We start from the raw sequence: 23,997 nt of genomic DNA on the forward strand, positions 1-23,997 counted from the left end.
CATGGAGTCCTAACCACTGGACTGCCAGGGAACTCCCTACTCTGATTATTGGTGTCATTCCAATGTGAAGACATCAAGGTAAATAGCCTCCCAACTAAAGCCTTTCAGCATGGATTTTACTAACTAGCAACAACAAGCTTTTTGACTTGTAGGGATTCGTATCTAGCTCTCCAAAACAGGTTTGTTTTGTAGACCAACTATTTGTCAATCAGGTCTTTGCATCTATAAATTTATATGCTGCTATCGGTGTCCAAGATGTTTTCATTTTTGAACATTCCCGAAGCACATTCCAATGTTAACTTATCATCATAAGTTAAGGCTCCCTTGCTCAGGGAGAATGGTTTTAAAGCATAAAGTTGTGAAATCACAGTTGGATTCCAAATAGTTACATGTTTAGGAAGGAAACAGAATGTCCCATTTAATTTGCCCCTTCCTGGTGACATGTTGAATTCCAAAGCAGTCTTATTTCAAAAAATGAGTCATTGTTTTGCTGTATGAGTTTTTGTCACAACTGTCTCCATAGTGTTTTCTTTTCCAGAATATCATATAGTTGGAATCATGCAATATGTAGCCTTTTCAGGCTGACTTCTTCACTTAGTGCTGCATTTAAGGTTCCTCAATGTCTTTTCATGGCTTGATAGCTCATTTCTTCTTAGCACTGAATAATATTCCATTATCCAGAGGTACCGCAGTTTATCCATTCCCCTACTCAAGGACATTTTGGTTGCTTCCAAGTTTTGCCAATTATGAATAAAGTTGTGTACACGCCCATGTACAGGTTTTTAAAATGGCAACATGGTGACATACATTTCTTTTTTTCTTCCTTTCTTTCAAGTGTTCTAGCTTTATTGAGACATAATAGACATACAACATTGTGTAAGTTTAAGGTGTGCAACATGATTTAATACACATATATATTGCAAAATGATTACCACAATAAGTTAGTTAACACCTGCATCACCTCACATAGTTACCTGTGTGTGTGTGTATGTGGTGAGAACATTTAAGATCTACTCTCTTAGCAACTTTCAAGCATACAGTACAGTATTGTTAACTATAGTCACCATGCTGTATGTTACATCCCCAGAACATATTCATCTTGTATCTGGAAGTTTGTACCCTTTGGCCAACATCTCTCCATTTCCCCCACCCCTCAGTCCTGGCAACCACCATTCTACTCTCTATGAGTTCCATGTTTTTAGGTTCCACATATAAATCATGTGATCATGCAGTATTTGTCTTTCTCTGTCTGACTCTTTCACTTACCATAATACCCTCAAGGTCCATCCATGTTTTCTCAAATGGCAGGATTTCCTTCTTTTTTTATGGCTGAGTAATGTGTATGTATATATCACATTTTACTGATATATGTATTTGTAATATATATGTTTTATAAATATATACAGATATATTTATAATATGTATATATCTCACATTTTCTTTATCCATATATTGGTCAATGAACACTTTGGTTGTTTCCATGTCTTGCCTATTGTGAATAATGCTGCAATGCACATGGGAGTGCAGATATCTCTATGAGATACTGATTTCATTTCCTTAGAGATAGTGATTTCTTTTGCTTTGGATGTATACCCAGAAGTATGATTGCTGGATCATATGGTAGCTCTATTTTTAATTCTTTGAGGAAACTCCATGCTGTTTTCCATAGTGGCTGCACCAGTTTACATTCCCACCAATAGTGCACAATCTTCTCCACATCCTCACCAGCCTTTGATATCTCTTGTCTTTTTTTTTTTTTTTTCCGGTACGCGGGCCTCTCACTGTTGTGGCCTCTCCCGTTGCGGAGCACAGGCTCCGGACATGCAGGCTCAGCGGCCATGGCTCACAGGCCCAGCCGCTCCACGGCATGTGGGATCTTCCCGGACCGGGGCACGAACCCGCGTCCCCTATCGGCAGGCGGACGCTCAACCACTGCGCCAGCAGGGAAGCCCCTCTCTTGTCTTTTTGGTAATAGCCATTCTAGGGGTGAGGTTATAACTCATTATGGTTTTTTTATGCATTTTATGCATTTCGTTGATAATTAGATGTTGAACACCTTTTCATGTACCTGTTGGCCATTTATATGACTTTGCAAAAATGTCTATTCAGGTCTTCAGCTCATTTTTTTTTTAAGATGCTAGTTATTTTTTTAAAATTAATTAATTAATTTTTGGCTGCATTGGATCTTCGTTGCTGCTCACGGGCTTTCTCTAGTTGCAGCAAGCGGGGGCGCCTCTTTGTTGCAGTGCACAGACTTCTCATTGCGGTGGCTTGTCTTGTTGTGGAACACGGGCTCTAGGCGCACAGGCTTCAGTAGTTGTGGCACGCAGGCTCAGTAGTTGTGGCTCACAGGCTCAGTAGTTGTGGCTCACGGGCTCTAGAGCACAGGCTCAGTAGTTGTGGCGCACAGGCTTAGTTGCTCCGCGTCATGTGGGATCTTCCCCAACCAGGGCTCAAACCCATGTGCCCTGCATTGGCAGGCAGATTCTTAACCACTGCGCCACCAGGTAAGTCCTATTTTTTTTTCTGTTGTTTTTCTAATCTCTATTTCATTTATTTCTCCTCTGATCTTTGTTATTTCCTTCCTTCTGCTGACTTTGCATTTAGTTTGTTCTTCTTTTTCTAATTCCTTGAGGTGAAAAGTTAGGTCATTTATTTGAGATTTTTAAAAAATGTAGGCACTTATAGCTATATTAGTGCCTGACATTAAGCTTTTGATTGTCAAGGCATCCATTTCAAAAGACATCCATCTTGAATAAACATATTGGCAGCTGTATGGTACAACTACTAGCAAAATAATCAGATAAGGAATTAGGCCACCCCCTTCCCATGAAGGTCCCTCTTTCAGAAAGCCCTGGGTAACCTGGATAACTGACCATTTGAGTGATCCTGCTTCTCCCTTCCTATGCCCTAATTCCTGCTCTTAAGCTTTATTTATTTATTGGCTGCACTGTGCGGCATGTGGGATTTTAGTTCACCCGACCAGGGATCCAATCTGTGCCCCTTGCTGTGGAAGTGCAGAGTCTTAACCACTGGACAGCCAGGAAAGCCCCTCTTTTTTTTTTTTAACATCTTTATTGGAGTGTAATTGCTCTACAATGGTGTGTTAGTTTCTGCTGTATAACAAAGTGAATCAGCTATACATATACATATATCCCCATATCTCCTCTCCCTTGTGTCTCCCTCCCACCCTCCCTATCCCACCCCTCTAGGTGGACACAAAGCACAGAGCTGATCTCCCTGTGCTATGTGGCTGCTTCCCACTAGCTATCTATTTTACATTTGGTAGTGTGTATATGTCCATGCCACGCTCTCACTTCGTCCCAGTTTACCCTTCCCCCTCCTCGTGTCCTCAAGTCCATTCTCTATGTCTGCGTCTTTATTCTTTCCTGCCCCCAGCTTCTTCAGAACCATTTTTTTTTTTAGAAGGAATGTCTCTCTTAAGCTTTATAGTAACCAATAACATGAACCTACAAAACTCTAGACACACCAGTTTTGGATCCTAATAAAGACAGAGTCCTAGGTCTTTTCTCTCTCTCTCTCTCTTTCTTTCTTTCTACCTCTGAACTCACTGTGTAGCCCTGGGGTATGCTGTGTGTGCTCCAGGACCTGTGAGTAATAAATCTTGTTCCTCAAATTCCCTGACGGTTTTTTCCTGCAATCATAATAAGAACCAAGGGCTGCTCCAGCCACAACATTGGCTGGAGAAATGTGTGTGTGGCTCACTAAGGGTAATATGGGCCAGGGTGAGTGCCTCAGGTGTACCTAGCTGATAGCATCACTATCGGTAGGCTGGGACCAACACAACACAATGTAAACTTCTTTCTTAGCACTGCTTTTGCAACATCCTATAAGTTTTGGTATGTTGTGTTTCCATTTTTGTTTGTTTCAAGATTTAAAAAATTTTCCTTTTTTATTTCTTCTTTGACCTATTGGTTATTCAGGAGTGTGTTGTTGAGTTTCCCATATTTGTGAATTTCCAGTTTTTCTCTTGCTATTGATTTCTACTTTCATATCATTGTGTTCAGAAATAATACTTGGTGTGATTTCACTCTTTTAAAACTTGCTAAGATTTGTTTTGTGGTGTAACGTATGATCTATCCTGGAGAATGTTTCATGAGGGTTTGAGGAGAATGTGTATTCTGCTGCTCTTGCATGGAAAGTACTGTATATGTCTTTTAGGTCTATTTGGCCTAAAATATAATTCAAGTCATGGTTATGCAACCAATTTTGATGTGCAGGTTTTTTCCCCAGCACCAAGTGTTTCTCTGACACCAGCTGTGTGTACTACAATTCAACTCAGTTCTGACACTGTCTACCTGGAGATAGCATCAGATCCCACAGGATAAGGGCTTGGTCTTATAAGGCTGCCCACCTCCCACTTCAAATGCCAATCAAAAGTCTAGTTTGTTACCTGTGCTTCTGATTGATCAGCTATAGATCAGAGGTTCCTATGATTCCCCTCCTCAGGTTCAGTTAATTTTCTAGGGTGGCTCACAGAACTCAGAGAAACATTTAAATTAGTAGATTACCAGCTTATTATAAAAGGATATAACTAAAGAACAGCCAGATGGAAGAGATGCACAGGTAAGTTATGGGGAAAGGGCTTGGAGTTTCCGTGCCCTCTCCCAGTTTGCCACTCTCTCAGCACTTCCAAATGTTCACCAACCTGGAAGCTCTCCAAACCCATCCTTTTGGGTTTTGATGGAGGCTTCATTACATAGGAATGATTCATTAAATCATTGGCTGTTGGTGATCAATTCAACTTCCAGCTCCTCTCCCTTCCCTTGAGGTTAAGGAGGATGGGACTGAAAGTTCCAACCCTCCAATAACATGGTTGGTTCCCCTGGCAACCATCCCTCATCCTTAGGTGTGGTCAAGAAGTCACCTCATTAACAGACTCAGGTGTGGTTGAATGGGTTTTTTTAATGAATATTAACACACCTTTATGGCTCTTACAACTTAGAAAATTCCAAGGATTTTAGGAGCTCTGTGCCAGAAATAAGACAAAGGCCAACTTTACATTTCTTATTATAAAACACAATATCACAAAGTCCAGTGTTTCCTTATTGATTTTCTGTCTGGCTGATCTGTCCATTGTGAAAGTGGGGGTGTTGAAGTCCCCTACTGTTACTGAATTGTTGTCTATTTTTTCCTTCAGATCTGTTAGTATTTGTTTTAATATTTATTAAACATTTAATATTTACTTAATATTTATGTGTTCCAATGTTGGGTGCATATATATTTACAGGTTTTATATCCTCTTGATAAATTGACCCCTTTATCATTATACAATGGCCTTCTTTGTCTCTTGTTACATTATTTGACTTAAAGACTATTTTGTCTGGTATAAGTGTAGCTACCCCTACTCACTTTTGGTCTCCATTTGCATGGAATATCTTGTCTCATCCCTTCACTTTGGGCCTATGTGTGTTCTTAAAGCTAAAGTGAGTCTCTTGTAGGAAGCATATAGTTTGAATCTTTTTTTTTTTTTTGCAGTACGCGGGCCTCTCACTGTTGTGGCCTCTCCCGTTGCGGAGCACAGGCTCCGGACGCACAGGCTCGGCGGCCATGGCTCATGGGCCCAGCCGCTCCGCGGCATGTGGGATCTTCCCGGACCGGGGCACGAACCCGCGTCCCCTGCATCGGCAGGCGGACTCCCAACCACTGCGCCACCAGGGAAGCCCTGAATCTTTTTTTTTTTTTTAATTCATACTACCACTCTATGTCTTTTGATTGGAGAATTTAATCCATTTGTATTTAAAGTAATTATTGATAGGTGATGCCATCAATATGGCCTTACTAATGTCATTTTTTTTTTAAACAAGCAAAAGCAAGTTTATTTGGGAATAGCCATTGGAATTGCAATTCAGGAAATGCAAGCCACGGCAGACCATAGACTAATGCTGTCTTAATAATTGTTTTCTGGCTATTTGTAGTTTTTTCCCCTCTATTGCTGTTTTCCTATGTGAATTGATGATTTTCTGTAGTAGTGTGCTTTGATTCCCTTCTCTTTATCTTGTGTGTATCTACTATAGGTTTTGTTTTATGTTTACCCTGTGGCTTCCTTGAAACATCTTACGTAACAGTCTATTTTAAGCTGATAACAACTTAACTTTGATTACAAACAAAAGATCTACCCTTTACTCTCCTCCATTTTATGTTTTTGGTGTCACAATTTACATCTCTTTATATTGTGTATCCATTAATAACTTATTGTAGCAGTAGCTAGCTATTTCTTAGTACTTTTTTTCTTTAACCTTCATATTAGGGTTAAGTGGTTGACACACCATCACATTACAGTTTTAGAGTATTCTGAATAAGACTATATACTTACCTTTATTGGTGTATTTTACATTTTCATGTGTTTTTATATTACTAATTAGCATCCTTTTGTTTCAGCTTGAAGAACTCATTTCAGAACTTTTGGTTAGAAAGGTCTAGTGCTCTGAACTCCTTCAGCTTTTCTTTGTTTGGGGAAGTCTTTATTTAGCTTTCATTTTTGAAGGACGACTTTTCTGGGCAAAATATTCGTTAGCAGTGTTTTTTTTCAGTGCTTTGAATGTATCATACCGTTTTATCCTGGCCTGCAAGGTTTCTACTGAGAAATCTGCTGATAGCCTAGGCAGTGGATAAGTTACCTTGTATGAGAGAAAATTCTTTTTCTGCTTTTTTCTTTTTATTTATTTTTGGCTGCATTGGGTCTTCATTGCTGTGCGCCAGCTTTCTCTAGTTGCGGCGAGCAGCGGCTACTCTTCGTTGCGGTGCACGGGCTTCTTATTGCGGTGGCTTCTCTTGTTGTGGAGCACGGGTTCTAGAGCACAGGCTCAGTAGTTGTGGCGCACGGGCTCAGTAGCAGTGGCTCGTGGGCTCTAGAGCGCAGGATCAGTAGCTGTGGCACACGGGCTTAGTTGCTCCGCGGCATGGGGGATCTTCCCGGACCAGGGCTCAAACCCGTGTCCCCTGCATTTGCAGGTGGATTCTTAACCACTGCGCCACCAGGGAAGCCCTGTTACATTGTTTTTGATCTTGTGACAGAATTTCAATCTAAAATAGAAACAGAGGATATAAAGTGGAGAATCTCACACACATGCCCTCAGGAAGACAAAACTTAAGGACTAAGACACTGATTTCCAGTAAAATTCCTGATTTACACAAAATGATAGCATTGGAATTTTCTCAGATGATGTAGGATTGATCAGAGGTTGTCTCATATTGACTTCGGAAAGTTTTGTCAGAGGCGTGAATGGGAGATGACCCAGGAGATGTCAAGGTTGATCTCACAAAGTGGGCTAAATTGAGCTTTGTTTGTGTGACTGGATCGATTTTGTCTGCTTAGGAAATTTTCCTAAGGCTGGTGGTCTCTGGTTTTTATTTTAACTGACTAACTGAACTGTCCTCTCTTTACCTTCCCTGCCCATAAATACAACCTGCCCCAAACCCTGAATGGACTTGCCTGTAGCTTGCTACAGTTTGCTTGTCCTGAATTGCAGTTCCTCTAACTATTCCTGAATAAACTCGTCTTTTGGAACTTGCCTCAGTTTATCTCTTTGTTTAGGTCAACAATCTCTAGCACTTACCTTTGGTTCTATCTTAGTATTTCCATCTCTCTGCTTGCATTGACCGTCTTGCATGTTGTTGTTGACTGAAAAAAAATGCACAACCTAAAAGTTGAGAATTATGTTTTGTTCAGCAGACATACTAAGGACTTAAGCCCAGGAGACAGCCTTTCAGAAAGCTCTGAGGGACTGTTCTGAAGAGGTAAGGAGGAGCCAGGATATGTAGGAGTTTTTGCAAAAAAAAAATACCATGTAGTCGGAACATCAAAATATTACTCTTGTTTCTGTAAATCTAACACCTCTCTAAAAAAATAAAGTCTATTAATTTAAAAAAGATTACTGTTAATTAAAGAAAAGCAGACATTTCAAGTTAATGAATTTAGTGCTTTTGTATATGGGAAGGTACAAGAGTCTGGGATTATTAAAATTATTCCTTTGAATAATTAACTATCTATGGCCACCTTAACTATCTATGGCCAGTATCCTGTTTTTCTCGATCCTGAATCCCACCGTTGGAGATGGCTGCAGAGGCTGAAGCCTTGATGGCCTCAGCATCCTTTGTTTACTGAAATGGCAGGCGACATTCTTTGTCCACACTATTTTATCTATCAAAGCCCTTACTGCTGCACGGGCTTCCCTGGTGGCGCAGTGGTTGAGAGTCCGCCTGCCGATGAAGGGGACGCGGGTTCGTGCCCCGGTCCGGGAAGATCCCACATGCCGCGGAGCGGCTAGGCCCGTGAGCCATGGCCGCTGAGCCTGCGCGTCCAGAGCCTGTTGCTCCGCAACGGGAGAGGCCACAACAGTGAGAGGCCCGCGTACCGCAAAAAAAAAAAAAAGAGTAAAAAAAAGCCCTTACTGCATTTATCAGGGCTGTTTTAAGTTCCTGGTCTGACAATTCCCACATTCCTGTCATGTCTGGTTCTGATACTTGCTCTGTCTCTTCCAACTGTGTTTTTTGCTTTTTAGTATATCTTGTAATTTTTTCTTTTCTTTTCTTTTTTTTTTTTTTTCTGCGTCCACTCGGCCTGAGGGATCTTTGTTCAGGACCAGAGATCAAACCCGTACCCCCTGCAGTGGAAGCACAGAGTCTTAACGACTGGACCACCAGGGAAGTCCCTCTTGTAATTTTTTCTTAGCCAGACATAATGTACTGGGTAAAAGGGACTATGGTAAATAGGGCTTTAGTCATGTGGTGGTGAGATGTGGGGGGATGGGGAAGTATTTTATGGAGCTGAGAGTAGGTCTCAGTGTTTTAGTGAGCCTGAGCCTCTAGACTGTGAACTCCCTTAGGTGGGAGATAATGGCTAGAGCTGACTGGAGCTGGGTATTTCCCTTTACCCAGGTCAGTTAGACTGCTAATAACCCAGCAGGTTAGGCTCTGGTCAACTAGTTTCCCCTGATGGCAGGATTTGTGAAGAACAGAGTGCTCTGGCATTTATCAAATGGTTCCTTTTCCCTTCTCGCTGCCAGAAGCTTAAGGAGATTTTTCTGATATTTTCTATCAAGCTTCTGGAAGTGAATCTCAAAAAATTGTGGAGGCTCCTCTATGACTGGGTCTTCTTGGAGTTTTAAATTGTCACACTTGTCCACACTGAGCCTCCAGCAACTCATTAATTACAGTTCAGGTTTTCCTATTTTGGCACTGGTTCCTGCAGCAGTTTCTGCTGATGAGTCTCTGCTCTGATAAGCTGTGACTCCCTGTATTTACTTGTTTGTCTCCCCAGTCTTGGGGGCAGTGGTTTGTCCTTCCAGATCCTAGAAGAGTTGTTGACGTTTCAGTCTGTTCATCTTTTTATTTGTTAGGACAGAGTGGTGACTTCCAAACTTACATGCAGAAACTGGAAAACCCAACGACAGCTTTATTAAGACATATTTCACATACTGTACAATTCCCCATTTAAAGTGACGAATCGATGGTTTTAGTACATTCATAGATGTGTGCAACCATCACTGCTTAGTGTAATGATTTCAAGGCTCACTTACATTGTAGCATGAATCAGTACTTCATTCCTTTTTATGGCTGAATAATATTCCATTGTATGGATGGACTGCATTTAGTTTTTCCATTCATTAGTTGATGGACAGTTGGGCTGTTTTCATCTTTTGGCTATTATGAATGATAATTGTCCTTAGTTTCAGCTGTGGGCAGACCCAGGATACCCTCCTAGAGCCTCCCTGGTTGGGAGGGTGACCTAGAAAAATTTTTGTCTGACACAGGGCTGGAGATGAACCCAGAATGCCCTTCACCAGTTTCCCTCTTTAAAAACCTTTCTGGGAGATTCTCCACATACTCAGGCCCCATGCAAGACTATGGCCAGGCCTGGGACTCCCTTCTTAGGCTTTCCTGCATAACCTGGGCCAGTCCTAGCCTCCAGTGGGAGACTTAGAAAAATTTTGGGGAAGCCTATCCAGCAATTGGGCCCCACCTGCACTGCCACTAAGCCCAGGGCACCTTCCCAGGTTATCACAGGCTGGCCTGTGCTGGCTGCTGCTACTGGAGGGGGACTTAGAAATATTTTTTGGTGGCTCCTTTGACTATCAGCGTCCATGTAGGACTGCAGCTGTGCCCAGGCGACTTCTCCACGACCCTCTGAGTGTGGCTGCATGTTCATTTTCACAATTACAGTTACGGTCGTTTTCATTTGTTCTAATTTGATGTTAGTTTTGCATGATTGTGTGACTCTTCCTTTTCACAAATAATACATTGGTTCATCTTCATTTGTTCTAAGTCAAAATAATATTTTAGTTTTGTGGGCTCTTTATAACTCGGAGCATGTGTGATGCATAATTTCATGGGTCAACCTGGCTAGGCTACGATACCTAGATATTTGGTCAAACACTAGTTTAGACGTTGCTGTGAAGATATTTTTTAGATGTAATTAACATTTAGATCAGTGGACTTCAAGTAAAGTAGACTATCCTCCATAATGTGAGTGGGCCGCATCCAATCAGTTGAAGGACTTAAGAGAAAAAAGACTGACCTCCCCCAGGGAAGAAGGAATTCTGTCTCCAGACTGCCTTTGGACTCAAGCTACAACATCAACTCTTCCCTGAGTCTTCCACCTGCCAGACTGCCCTGCAGATTTTGTACCTGTCAACCTCCACAATCATGTGAACTAATACCTCAACATCAGTCAATCTCTCTCTCTCTCTGTTTGTATGTATGTATGTATCATCTATGTAGATAGGTATGGATCTATCTTTACACGCATACATCTTATTGGTTTTCTTTCTCAAGAGAAGTCTAATACAGCACATTTTCTCAATGCATTGATTCTTCTTCATTTATTCTAAGCTGAAATAACACAATATTTTTTTTTTGCGCTATGTGACTCTGAGCTTGTTTCAGTGTTGCTTAGCTGCACTGTGATTTGCTTTAACCTGAAAGGAGAACTTTGTTTGGAGAGCACTGTTTAACTTAGCACATTTCCACAAAAAATGCCTTGATCTTTGTGTGCTTAACTTGAAATAAGGTGTTACTCCTCAGAATGTGACTGTGAGCTAGTTTCTACAAATTCTACTGGAATAAAGTGTGTAATTTTTTTCTTTTAACCATTGAGAGCATTCAAACTCCCCTGTCCCCTTCTGCCTCACACATGTGCTTGCTGATCACGTAAACTGGCATGGTTTAATGGATATATTACTTTGCCAAGCACCCTGTAATGAATGGGCTGAATGGTGCTCTCCCTGTACTTCCACTAAGAGATATGTCCAAGTCCCAATCCCTGGAACCTGTGAATGTGACCTTATTTGGAAAAAGGGTCTTTGCAGATGTAATTAACACAAGGATCTTGAGATGAGATCACCTTGGATTTAGGGTAGGCCCTAAATCTAATGACAAGTATTAGAGATACACAGAGAAGAGAAGAGGATTAGGCCATGTAAAGATGGAGGCAGAGTGATGCAGCCACAAGCCAAGGAATGCCAGTGAATACCAGAAGCTGGAAGAAACAAGGAAGGATTTTCCCTCGGAGCCTGTGTAGGGAGCACAGGCCTGTTGACAGCTTGGTTTCAGACTTCTGGCCTCCAGAACTGTGAAAGACTAAAGTTCTGTTCTTTTAAGCCACACAGTTTGTGGTAATTTTTTTTTCTTTTTATAAATTTATTTATTTATTTTTGGCTGTGTTGGGTCTTTGTTGCTGCGCGCATGCTTTCTCTAGTTGCGGCGAGCGGGTGCGACTCTTCGTGTGGTGAGTGGACTTCTCATTACGGTGGCTTCTGTTGTTGTGGAGCATGGGCTCTAGGCACACGGGCTTCAGTAGTTGTGGCATGCAGGCTCAGTAGTTGTGGCACACGGGCTTAGTTGCTCCGTGGCATGTCAGATCTTCCCAGACCAGGGCTCGAACCTGTGTCCCCTGCATTGGCAGGCAGATTCTTAAACACTGCACCACGAGGGAAGTCCCTGTTTTTTTTTTTTTTTAAATATGCTTGGCTCCTTATTTATTTATTTTAAAAATATTTATTTATTTATTTGGTTGTGTTGAGTCTTAGTTGTGGCAGGCAGGCTCCTTAGTTGTGGCTCACCACCTGCTTAGTTGTGGCTCACCAGCTGCTTAGTTGCAGCTTACCGGCTGCTTAGTTGCCACTCACCAGCTCTTAGTTGTGGCACATGGGCTCCTTAGTTGCGGCAGGTGGGCTCCTTTAGTGGTGGCTCATGGGCTCCCTAGTTGTGGCTTGCCGGCTCCTTAGTTGTGGCACATGGACTCCTTAGTTGTGGCAGGCGGGCTCCTTTAGTTGCGGTGTGAGGACTTCTTAGTTGCAGCTTGCTGGCTCCTAGTTGCGGCTCACTGGCTCCTTTGTTGTGGCACACAGGCTCCTTAGTTGTGGCACGCAAACTCTCAGTTGTGGCACACATGTGGGATCTAGTCCCCTGACCAGGATCAAACCTGGGCCCCCTGCATTGGGAGCATGGAGTCTTAACCACTGTGCCACCAGGGAAGTCCCAGTTTGTGGTACTTTGTGATGGCAGCCATCCATCCAGTATATATATATATACTGGCTCCTTCCTTACCTCTTTGGAGCAGTTTACTCAGAGCTATTGAGTGGCTGTCTCCTGGGTTATAGTCATCAGTCTCAGTCCTATAGAAATTACTCAGTAATTTAAGTCCTGAATAAAACTTAAACGCACAAGTCTCATATTGTGCATTTCTCTTGAAGTTGATATGACCTGGACAGCATCATATGGTCTCTAATTACAGGGCTGCATGGCCCCCTTCAACTGGTTCAGCAGCCACCATTAAAGAAGTGCTAGATGGCAAGAAGTGCTGCTTGTTCATGGGGTGCACACCAACACCCAGGGCTTTGCATTTCAAGGCAACAAACACTACTACTGAGGTCATCTCAGCTTTTTAGAATTTTTAAGGCTACCCACCTTCCCCACCACCACAGGAATGTTGTGGTGCCCACTTGCTGGAGGTGCCCCTGAAAACATTTTCAAGTCTCTCTCCAATAGCCCTGAGAGGCCACACCAAGCTTGGCTGCAGTAAATTCCCCATGGGCTCCAGGTCATACGTTGACCACCCCCACTCCTGGGGGTTGATTGCAGTTATGTCCCTCCTTAGGGCTTTCAAGACAATCAGTGCCCTATAATAGATGCCTCTGATGGATGCTCTCTGCTTGGTGCCTCCAATGGATGCAGTGACTCTGTGCTCTCCTGGGCAGGACCTAGGATGCCCCAGAGTATGTGGACATTGGGGCTGCTCTTCCTGCTATGCCTGAGGGCCGCATGCACCCCCTCCCACCACCCTATCCCTGCTTCTGCTCTCTCTGACGTCGCTTCAGTGAGTTAGAGTCATCCCTGACCCTTTGTGTCTCCTGTGCTCAGCCCTCCCTGGGGCAGGGGGATCACCCTGTTGTCACCTGCACTGCCCTTCACGGCCCTGGGAGCTCCAGGCCATCCATCAGGCGCCCCCACCCAGGGTCTTTCTTGCTCTCAGATCCCCGCTGTGTGGTGTGTGAGAGGAGGGCCCCACCCTGACAAGTGGCAGCAGGACCTCGAGAGCATGTCGCACTGTGAGAGGAGCTGAGGAGAGCACTGCGAGGTCACTATATCAGTCTGGACAGTGAATGGTCCTGTTGGGCTGAGCTAAGGTGCTCGCCGGCTTAGAGTCCTGATGCTGCTTGGAGTGAATATTTGCACCCCAAATTTCCAAGGGAGGCCAGGAGAGGGACCAGGCATGAGTCATATTTGTTGTTGTCCATGACATTCCTGCAGCTGCCGCATAAGACAACTCCCCAAGCCTTCATGAAGCATGGGGGGTTTGGCCTAGCTTGATGGATACAGCACATTTCATGTTTTGATGCCAGGAATTGCCTGACTTCCCCTACACTCTCTTCCCCCACCTCATCCCCCAAACTGGGCCCACCCAGGACTGCTTGGGACTTGGGTCCCCTCCATGGCTGCCCCAGCCTGTTCCCTGCAACCAGAGTGGAACTTCGAAAGATTTTGGGGAGTACCTCCTAAAATTGGGCACAATGCAGGCCTGAAACAAGGCTGGAAACAACCTCCCTGGCTGCCCTGTCCAAACCAGGCTGGTTCCTGCCACAGGAACGGGGTTTAGGGATATTCTGTGGGAGAACTTCCAACGATGGGCCCTATATGAGACTATAGCTGGGCCAGGAATGCCCTCTCTGGACCTCCCAAGCTGGCCTGAGCCAGGTCCCTTCACTGGAGGGAGACTTCGAATGTTTCTGGGAGGTTCATCTGATGCCCAGTGCCCAAGCAGTAGGTGGCCAAGCTCAGGACACTTTCCTGCCTCCTGACTGGGCAGGGCCAGGTCCCTCCTTCAGAATGGGATTTAGGAAGATTTTTTGGTATTGCCTCCTACTGCTAGTACCTGTGTGGGGCTGTGGCTGGAGCCAGAGGCACCCTCCTGGATTTCCCTCACTGGTTTGAGCTGATCCTCACTGTGGAAGGAGACGAAATATTTTGAGAGGTTTATCTGGTGACTGGGCCCCCACGGGACACTCCTTGGGCCTCAGTGCCTGGTTTGGGCTGGTCCAGGTCTCAGGAGAGAGACGTAGAAGACTTTTCAGGAGGTGTTCCCAATGACCAGGGGCCATGGGGAACAAAGGTTCGGCTCTGGGCACATTCCTGGGCTCCTGGCCTGTGCTGATGTGCCCATTCTAGAGGTATGGAAGTAATCAAAGACCACCCAAATGAGAACAACAGAGGCTGCTTATTCAGAGCTTCCTAGAGCCAGGGGGTCAGCTGCCACTGCTGCATTTGGCAGAGACTCAAAGGCAGGCAGTGGAGAGGGAGAATTTTATTGTGAAGGGAAGACTCAGGTGTGCCCATTGGAGGCTGTTGGTTTGAGGAAGCCAGGGGTGGCTGATGACAAGCAGGTGTCCTATGCGATTGGTTGGGGGGCATATTTGGCTTTTGGGGGGCAAATATTAGGGAAGCTGCAGTCATCAACCAAGTCTTGACTCTCTGGACCAATTGCTGCAGAGTTTGTAAGTCAGAGATCCCTTGTCATGTATGCTCTGGCCTTTATCCTTTTTTTTTTTTTTTTTTAAGATTTAATTTTAGGGCTTCCCTGGTGGCGCAGTGGTTGAGAGTCCACCTGCCGATGCAGGGGACACGGGTTCGTGTCCCGGTCCAGGAAGATCCCACATGCCGCGGAGCAGCTGGGCCCGTGAGCCATGGCCCTGAGCCTGCATGTCCAGGGCCTGTGCTCCGCAATGGGAGAGGCCACAACAGTGAGAGGCCCGCGTACTGCAAAAAAAAAAAAAAGATTTAATTTTATTTATTTTTGGCTGCGTTGGGTCTTCGTTGCTACTCGTGGGCTTTATCTAGTCGTGGTGAGCGGTGGCTACTCTTCATTGTGGTGCATGGGCTTCTCATTGCGGTGGCTTCTCTTGTTGTGGAGTACGGGCTCTAGGCTCGCAGGCTTCAGAAGCTGCGGCATGTGGGCTGAGTAGTTGTGGCACGTGGGCTGTAGAGCGCAGGCTCAGTAGTTTTGGTGCGTGGGCTTAGTTGCCCTGCAGCATGTGGAATCTTCCCGGACCAGGGATCGAACCTGTGTCCCCTGCATTGGCAGGTGGATTCTTATCCACTGCGTCACCAGGGAAGTCCCTGGCCTTTATCCTTTTTACAGTCCACCTTTCAAGAGTGATTTGAAAATCTTTTGGGAGGCATATCTAACAATTAGGACCTGCCTGGGACTTTGGTCAGGCCCAAGGCCTTCTCCCCAGACCTCTGTGACTGGCTGGTCCTCACCATGAAAGGGGGATTGAAAGGCATTTCTGTGAGGTGAACGTGATGAAAGGTGCTCATGTGGGGTCCCATATTGGCACAGGATGCCGCCCTGGATGGCTCTGGATAGTTGCCTCCTCTGGAGGGAGACAGAAAAATTTGTGTGTGGGGGGTGCTTATTCAAAAACTGGGCCCCATGTGGGATGCTGCCAGGCCCTGGGCACCTTCTCAGGGCATTCTCCCCATCCCAAGTCAGTGCCCTTCCTCTGGAGGGGGAATTGAAAATGTTTTGAAAAATATTTATTTATTTATTCAAAAATACACATAACGTAAAATTTATAATCCTAATAATTTTAAAAGTGTACAGTTCAGTGGTGTTAAGTATATGAAACAGGGCAATAGTTCTGCCTATGAGAGCTCTGGAATCCATAATTAACTGAGACTTGACCTGTGACTTATACCCTGATCCATGACAGCATATGTACAAAGACTGATTTTGCTGAGAAGGCTGAAAAAAATACTACTGTAATTTAACTGATTTATTTTGTAAGAATCTTTACTTATAGTGAACCACATTTTGGTGTAATACTGGTATAATTAATAAAGTAAATTTGATTTTACTATTAAACTGATATCAGTGATCAAATTTATTGGGAGAATGAATTAAAACCCACACAGGCTGTTCTTCTGAGGAAAGCTGATTGGCTAGAGAAAGAACAGATTTTGTTAATAATCAGTTAACTGTTTCATTACATCAGTCTATCGACACTTTTCATAAAGTTCATATTTAATAATGAAAGGAGGTAAAAGAGTAGTCATGTTTTTTTTTCACATCTTTATTGGAGTATAATTGCTTTACAATGGTGTGTTAGTTTCTGCTTTATAACAAAATGAATCAGTTATACATATGTTCCCATATATCTTCCCTCTTGCATCTCCCTCCCTCCCACTCTCTCTATCCCGCCCCTCTAGGTGGTCACAAAGCACTGAGCTGATCTCCCTATGCTATGCGGCTGCTTCCCACTAGCTATCTATTTTACGTTGGTAGTGTATATATGTCCATGCCACTCTCTCACTTTGTCACAGCTTACCCTTCCCCCTCCCCTTATCCTCAAGTCCATTCTCTAGTAGGTCTGTGTCGTTATTCCTGTCTTACCGCTAGGTTCTTCATGACATTTTTTTTTCTTAAATTCCATATATATGTGTTAGCATACGGTATTTGTCTTTTTCTTTTTGACTTACTTCACTCTGTATGACAGACTCTAGGTCTATCCACCTCATTACAAATAGCTCAATTTCGTTTCTTTTTATGGCTGAGTAATATTCCATTGTACATATGTGCCACACCTTCTTTATCCATTCATCCAATGATGGGCACTTATGTTGTTTCCATCTCCGGGCTATTGTAAATAGAGCTGCAATGAACATTTTGGTACATGACTCTTTTTGAATTATGGTTTTCTCAGGGTATATGCCCAGTAGTGGGATTGCTGGGTCATATGGTAGTTCTATTTGTAGTTTTTTAAGGAACCTCCATACTGTTCTCCATAGTGGCTGAACCAATTCACATTCCCACCAGCAGTGCAAGAGTGTTCCCTTTTCTCCACACCCTCTCCAGCATTTATTGTTTCTAGATTTTTTGATGATGGCCATTCTGACTGGTATGAGATAATATCTCATTGTAGTTTTGATTTGCATTTCTCTAATGATTAATGATGTTGAGCATTCTTTCATGTGTTTGTTGGCAGTCTGTATATCTTCTTTGGAGAAATGTCTATTTAGGTCTTCGGCCCATTTTTGGATTGGGTTGTTTGTTTTTTTGTAATTGAGTGGCATCAGCTGCTTGTAAATTTTGGAGATTAATCCTTTGTCAGTTGCTTCATTTGCAAATATTTTCTCCCATTCTCAGGGTTGTCTTTTGGTCTTGTTTATGGTTTCCTTTGCTGTGCAAAAGCTTTAAAGTTTCATTAGGTCCCATTTGTTTATTTTTGTTTTTATTTCCATTTCTCTAGGAGGTGGGTCAGAAAGGATCTTGCTGTGATTTATGTCATAGAGTGTTCTGCCTATGTTTTCCTCTAAGAGTTTGATAGTTTCTGGCCTTACATTTAGGTCTTTAATCCATTTTGAGCTTATTTTTGTGTATGGTGTTAGGGAGTGATCTAATCTCATACTTTTACATGTACCTGTCCAGTTTTCCCAGCACCACTTATTGAAGAGGCTGTCCTTTCTCCACTGTACATTCCAGCCTCCTTTATCAAAGATAAGGTGACCATATGTGCGTGGGTTTATCTCTGGGCTTTCTATCCTGTTCCATTGATCTATCTTTCAGTTTTTGTGCCAGTACCATACCGTCTTGATAACTGTAGCTTTGTAGTATAGTCTGAAGTCTGGGAGCCTGATTCCTCCAGTTCCTCCTTTCGTTCTCAAGATTGCCTTGGCTATTCGGGTTCTTTTGTGTTTCCATACAAATTGCAAAATTTTTTGTTCTAGTTCTGTGAAAAATGCCAGTGGTAGTTTGATAGGGATTGCATTGAATCTATAGATTGCTTTGGGTAGTAGAGTCATTTTCACAATGTTGATTCTTCCAATCAAAGAACATGGTATATCTCTCCATCCATTTGTATCATCTTTAATTTCTTTCATCAGTGTCTTATAATTTTCTGCATACAGATCTTTTGTCTCCTTAGGTAGGTTTATTCCTAGATATTTTATTCTTTTTGTTGCAGTGGTAAATGGGAGTGTTTTCTTGATTTCACTTTCAGATTTTTCATCATTAGTATATAGGAATGCCAGAGATTTCTGTGCATTAATTTTGTATCCTGCCACTTTACCACATTCATTGATTAGCTCTAGTAGTTTTCTGGTAGCATCTTTAGGATTCTTTATGTATAGGATCATGTCATCTGCAAACAGTGACAGCTTTACTTCTTCATTTCCGATTTGGATTCCTTTTCTTTCCTTTTCTTCTCCGATTGCTGTGGCTAAAACTTCCAAAACTATGTTGAATAAGAGTGGTGAGAGTGGGCAACCTTGTCTTGTTCCTGATCTTAGTGGAAATGCTTTCAGTTTTTCACCATTGAGGATGATGTTTGCTGTGGGCTTCTCATATATGGCCTTTATTATGTTGAGGAAAGTTCCCTCTATGCCTACTTTCTGCAGGGTTTTTATCATAAATGGGTGTTGAATTTTGTCAAAAGCTTTCTCTGCATCTATTGAGATGATCATATGGTTTTTCTCCTTCAATTTGTTAATATGGTTTATCACATTGATAGATTTGCATATATTGAAGAATCCTTTCATTCCTGGAATAAACCCCACTTGATCATGGTGTATGATCCTTTTAATGTGCTATTGGATTCTGTTTGCTAGTATTTTGTTGAGGATTTTTGCATCTATGTTCATCAGTGATATTGGCCTGTAGTTTTCTTTCTTTGTGACATCCTTGTCTGGTTTTGGTATCAAGGTGATGGTGGCCTCGTAGAATGAGTTTGGGAGTGTTCCTCCCTCTGATATAATTTGGAAGAGGTTGAGAAGGATAGCTGTTAGCTCTTCTCTAAATGTTTGATAGACTTTGCCTGTGAAGCCATCTGGTCCTGGGCTTTTGCTTGTTGGAAGATTTTTAATCACAGTTTCAATTTCATTGCTTGTGATTGGTCTGTTCATATTTTCTATTTCTTCCTGATTCAGTCTTAGCAGATTGTGCATTTCTAATAATTTGTCCATTTCTTCCAGGTTGTCCATTTTATTGGCATAGAGTTCCTTGTAGTAATCTCTCATGATCTTTTGTATTTCTGCAGTGTCAGTTGTTATTTCTCCGTTTTCATTTCTAATTCTATTGATTTGAGTCTTCTCCCTTTTTTTCTTGATGAGTCTGGCTAATGGTTTATCTATTTTGTTTATCTTCTCAAAGAACCAGCTTTTAGTTTTATTGATCTTTTCTATCATTTCCTTCATTTCTTTTTCATTTATTTCTGATCTGATTTTTATGATTTCTTGCCTTCTGCTAACTTTGGGGGTTTTTTGTTCTTATTTCTCTAATTGCTTTAGGTGCAAGGTTAGGTTGTTTATTCGAGATGTTTCCTGTTTCTTAAGGTGGGCTTGTATTGCTATAAACTTCCTTCTTAGAACTGCTTTTGCTGCATCCCATAGGTTTTGGGTCATCGTGTCTCCATTGTCATTTGTTTCTAGGTATTTTTAAATTTCCTCTTTGATTTCTTCAGTTATCCCTTCGTTATTAAGTAGTGTGTTGTTTAGCCTCCATGTGTTTGTATTTTTTACAGATCTTTTCCTGTAATTGATATCTAGTCTCATAGCGTTGTGGTCGGAAAAGATACTTGATACAATTTCAATTTTCTTAAATTTACCAAGGCTTGATTTGTCACCCAAGATATGATCTATCCTGGAGAATGTTCCATGAGCACTTGAGAAAAATGTGTATTCTGTTGTTTTTGGATGGAGTGTCCTATAAATATCAATTAAGTCCATCTTGTTTAATGTATCATTTAAAGCTTGTGTTTCCTTATTTATTTTCATTTTGGATGATCTGTCCATTGGTGAAAGTGGGGTGTTAAAGCCCCCTACTATGAATGTGTTACTGTCGATTTCCCCTTTTATGGCTGTTAGTATTTGCCTTATGTATTGAGGTGCTCCTATGTTGGGTGCATAAATATTTACAATTGTTATATCTTCTTTTTGGATCGATCCCTTGATCATTATGTAGTGTCCTTCTTTGTCTCTTGTAATACTCTTTATTGTAAAATCTATTTTGTCTGATATGAGAATTGCTAGTCCAGCTTTCTTTTGGTTTCCATTTGCATGGAATATCTTTTTCCATCCCCTCACTTTCTGTCTGTATGTGTCCCTAGGTCTGAAGTGGGTCTCTTGTAGACAGCATATATATGGGTCTTGTTTTTGTATCCATTCAGCCAGTCTGTGTCTTTTGGTGGGAGCATTTAGTCCATTTACATTTAAGGTAATTATTGATATGTATGTTACTATTCCCATTTTCTTAATTGTTTTGGGTTTGTTATTGTAGGTCTTTTCCTTCTCTTGTGTTTCTTGCCTAGAGAAGATCCTTTAGCATTTGTTGTAAAGCTGGTTTGGTGGTGCTGAACTCTCTCAGCTTTTGCTTGTCTGTAAAGGTTTTAGTTTCTCCATCAAATCTGAATGAGATCCTTGCTGGGTAGAGTAATCTTGGTTGTAGGTTTTTCTCCTTCATTACTTTAAATATGTCCTGCCAGTCCCTTCTGGCTTGCAGAGTTTCTGCTGAAAAATCAGCTGTTAACCTTATGGGGATTCCCTTATGTGTTATTTGTTGTTTGTCCCTTGCTGCTTTTAATATGTTTTCTTTGTATTTAATTTTTGACAGTTTGATTAATATGTGTCTTGGCATGTTTCTCCTTGGATTTATCCTGTATGGGACTCTCTGTGCTTCCTGGAGTTGATTAACTATTTCCTTTCCCATATTAGGGAGGTTTTAAACTATAATCTCTTCAAATATTTTCTCAGTCCCTTTCTTTTTCTCTTCTTCTTCTGGAACCCCTATAATTCGAATGTTGGTGCATTTAATGTTGTCCCGGAGGTCTCTGAGACTGTCCTCAGTTCTTTTCATTCTTTTTTCTATATTCTGCTCTGTAGTAGTTATTTCCACTACTTTATCTTCCAGGTCACTTATCCATTCTTCTGCCTCAGTTATTCTGCTATTGATCCCTTCTAGAGTATTTTTAATTTCATTTATTGTGTTGTTCATCATTGCTTGTTTCATCTTTAGTTCTTCTAGGTCCTTGTTAAATGTTTCTTGCATTTTCTCTATTCTATTTCCAAGATTTTGGATCATCTTTACTATCATTATTCTGAATTCTTTTTCAGGTAGACTGCCTATTTCCTCTTCATTTGTTAGGTCTGGTGGGTTTTTATATTGCTCCTTCATCTTCTGTGTATTTTTCTGTCTTTTCATTTTGCTTATCTTACTGTGTTTGGGGTCTCCTTTTTGCAGGCTGCAGGTTTGTAGTTCCCGTTGTTTTTGGTGTCTGTCCCCAGTGGCTAAAGTTGGTTCAGTGGGTTGTGTAGGCTTCCTGGTGGAGGGGGACTAGTGCCTGTGTTCTGGTGGATGAGGCTGGATCTTGTCTTTCTGGTGGGCAGGTCCACGTCTGGTGGTGTGTTTTGGGGTGTCTGTGGCCTTATTATGATTTTAGGCAGCCTCTCTGCTAATGTGTTCCTGTCTTGCTAGTTGTTTGGCATAGCGTGTCCAGCACTGTAGCTTGCTCGTCGTTGAGTGAAGCTGGGTGTTGGTGTTGAGATGGAGATATCTGGGAGATTTTCACAGTTTGATATTACTTGGAGCTGGGAGGTCTCTTGTGGACTAGTGTCCTGAAGTTGGCTCTCCCACCTCAGCACTGACTCCTGGCTGGAGCACCAAGAGCCTTTCATCCACACAGCTCAGAATAAAAGGGAGAAAAAGTAGAAAGAAAGAAAGAAAGAGGATAAAAGAAAAGAAAATAAAGTAAGGTAAAATAAAATAAAGTAATTAAAATAAAAAAATAATTATTAATAAAAATTTTTTTTAAAAAGTAAAAAAAAAAAAAAAAAAAAAAAGGAAGGATAGAACCCTAGGACAAATGGTGAAAGCAAAACTATACAGACAAAATTTCACACAGAAGCATGCACATACACACTCACAAAAAGAGGAAAAGGGGAAAAAATAATAAATCTTGCTCTCAAAGTCCACTTCCTCAATTTGGGATGATTCATTGTCTATTCAGGTATTCCGTAGATGCAGGGTACATCAAAGTGATTGTGGAGATTTAATCCGCTGCTCCTGAGGCTGCTGGGAGAGATTTTCCTTACTCTTCTTTCCAGTTGTCATGTTTGTACTTTGTTATGAAAAAGTCTGTGTTGCAGTATTTGGTAAACTGAAATGTTTCTTTCAAGCAATATCTATCCTTCATTGCAAGATAGAAATAATTAGTAATATCTTTCTACTTCTTTTGTTTTATAAATGTTGAATGATTCAGAAGGAAGGATAATGAGTGTTTTGTAATTCAAAATGCTTGACTAACAGTCAGAGACTTGGACCATGTAAGTACAGGTCTAATCTCAGGTACTCTGTTTCAACCCTGGTTTATCTTTGAAACACCAGTGTCTTGGTTCTGACTCTTGGCAAAAACAGAATGAAATGTGGCTAGCTAGTGATTGATATAGATCTGTGCTAGGGTCTGCAGAACATGAGGGTGAAGCCTTAGCAGTTTATCAGTACTGGTTTTAGAAAACATACAGATTGATGGTTTGCAATTGGTTTCAGTTATGTTCTTTGATTTCTACTGTTGAGACCGGTTATGCAACCTGCCTTTGGTGGTGTGCTCAGAAAGGCATTACAAACTCTTCCTCAGATGAGGCTGTGGCTCCACTGGGACCAAGATGTCTCACACAATTTTGGTGATTAATGATCTGAAGATGAAATATGTTCTGTGAGACTGAGAAAGGACCCTGTGGGTTACTACTGGATGTCTCAGGTCTCTCTGATGTTGGTCTGTGCCTTATTTTTCCTGCTATAACATATAATGTCTTAAGTTTTTACCTATGTTTTAATGTGTGTCAGAATTTCATTAATTTTTAAGGCTGAATAATATTCCATTGTATGGCTATACCACATTTGTTAATTCATTCATCAATCACTTGGGTTGCTTCTCCTTTTTGGCTATTTTGAGCAATGCTGCTATGAATGTGGATGTACAAATATCTCTTTGAAACCTTGTATTTAATTCTTTTGGCCATATACACAAAGGGAAATTGCTGGCTCATATGGTAATTATATTTTTATTTTTCTGAGAAACTGCCAGACTGTTTTTCATAGTGGCAGCACTATTTTACCTTCCTACCAGCAGTACGGGAAGGTTCCAATATCTCTGTTTCCTTGTTATTTTCTGTTCTTTTTTTTTTTTTTTTTTTGATAGCAGCTATCCTAGTGGGTGTGCAGATATCTTATTGTGGTTTTGATTTGTATTTCCCTAATGATTAGTAATGTTGAGCTTCTTTTTATATGGTTGTTGGTCATTTGTAATATCATCTTTGGAGAAATGTCTATTCAAGTCTTTTGTCCATATTTAAATCAAGTTATTTGGTTTTATTTGTTGCTGAGCTATAGGAGTTCTTTGTATATTCTGGATATTAAAGTTCTCAAATATATGATTTGAAACTATTTCTCTCTTTCTGTGGGTTGCATTTTCACTCCATTGATTATAT

The 23,997-nt window shown here is 41.8% G+C and overlaps 1 long non-coding RNA gene across 1 annotated transcript in view; it reads left to right on the forward strand.

Annotated features, from left to right (window-relative positions):
* Nucleotides 1-23,997, forward strand: part of LOC113608475 (uncharacterized) — a 58,292-nt gene that overhangs the window by 1,032 nt on the left and 33,263 nt on the right. The gene's annotated exons all lie outside the window — the stretch shown is intronic.

Source organism: Aethalodelphis obliquidens, unplaced genomic scaffold, assembly GCF_003676395.1.
Source record: "Aethalodelphis obliquidens isolate GAN/ISIS:26980383/991018 unplaced genomic scaffold, ASM367639v1 scaffold53, whole genome shotgun sequence".
NCBI lineage: Eukaryota > Metazoa > Chordata > Mammalia > Artiodactyla > Delphinidae > Aethalodelphis > Aethalodelphis obliquidens.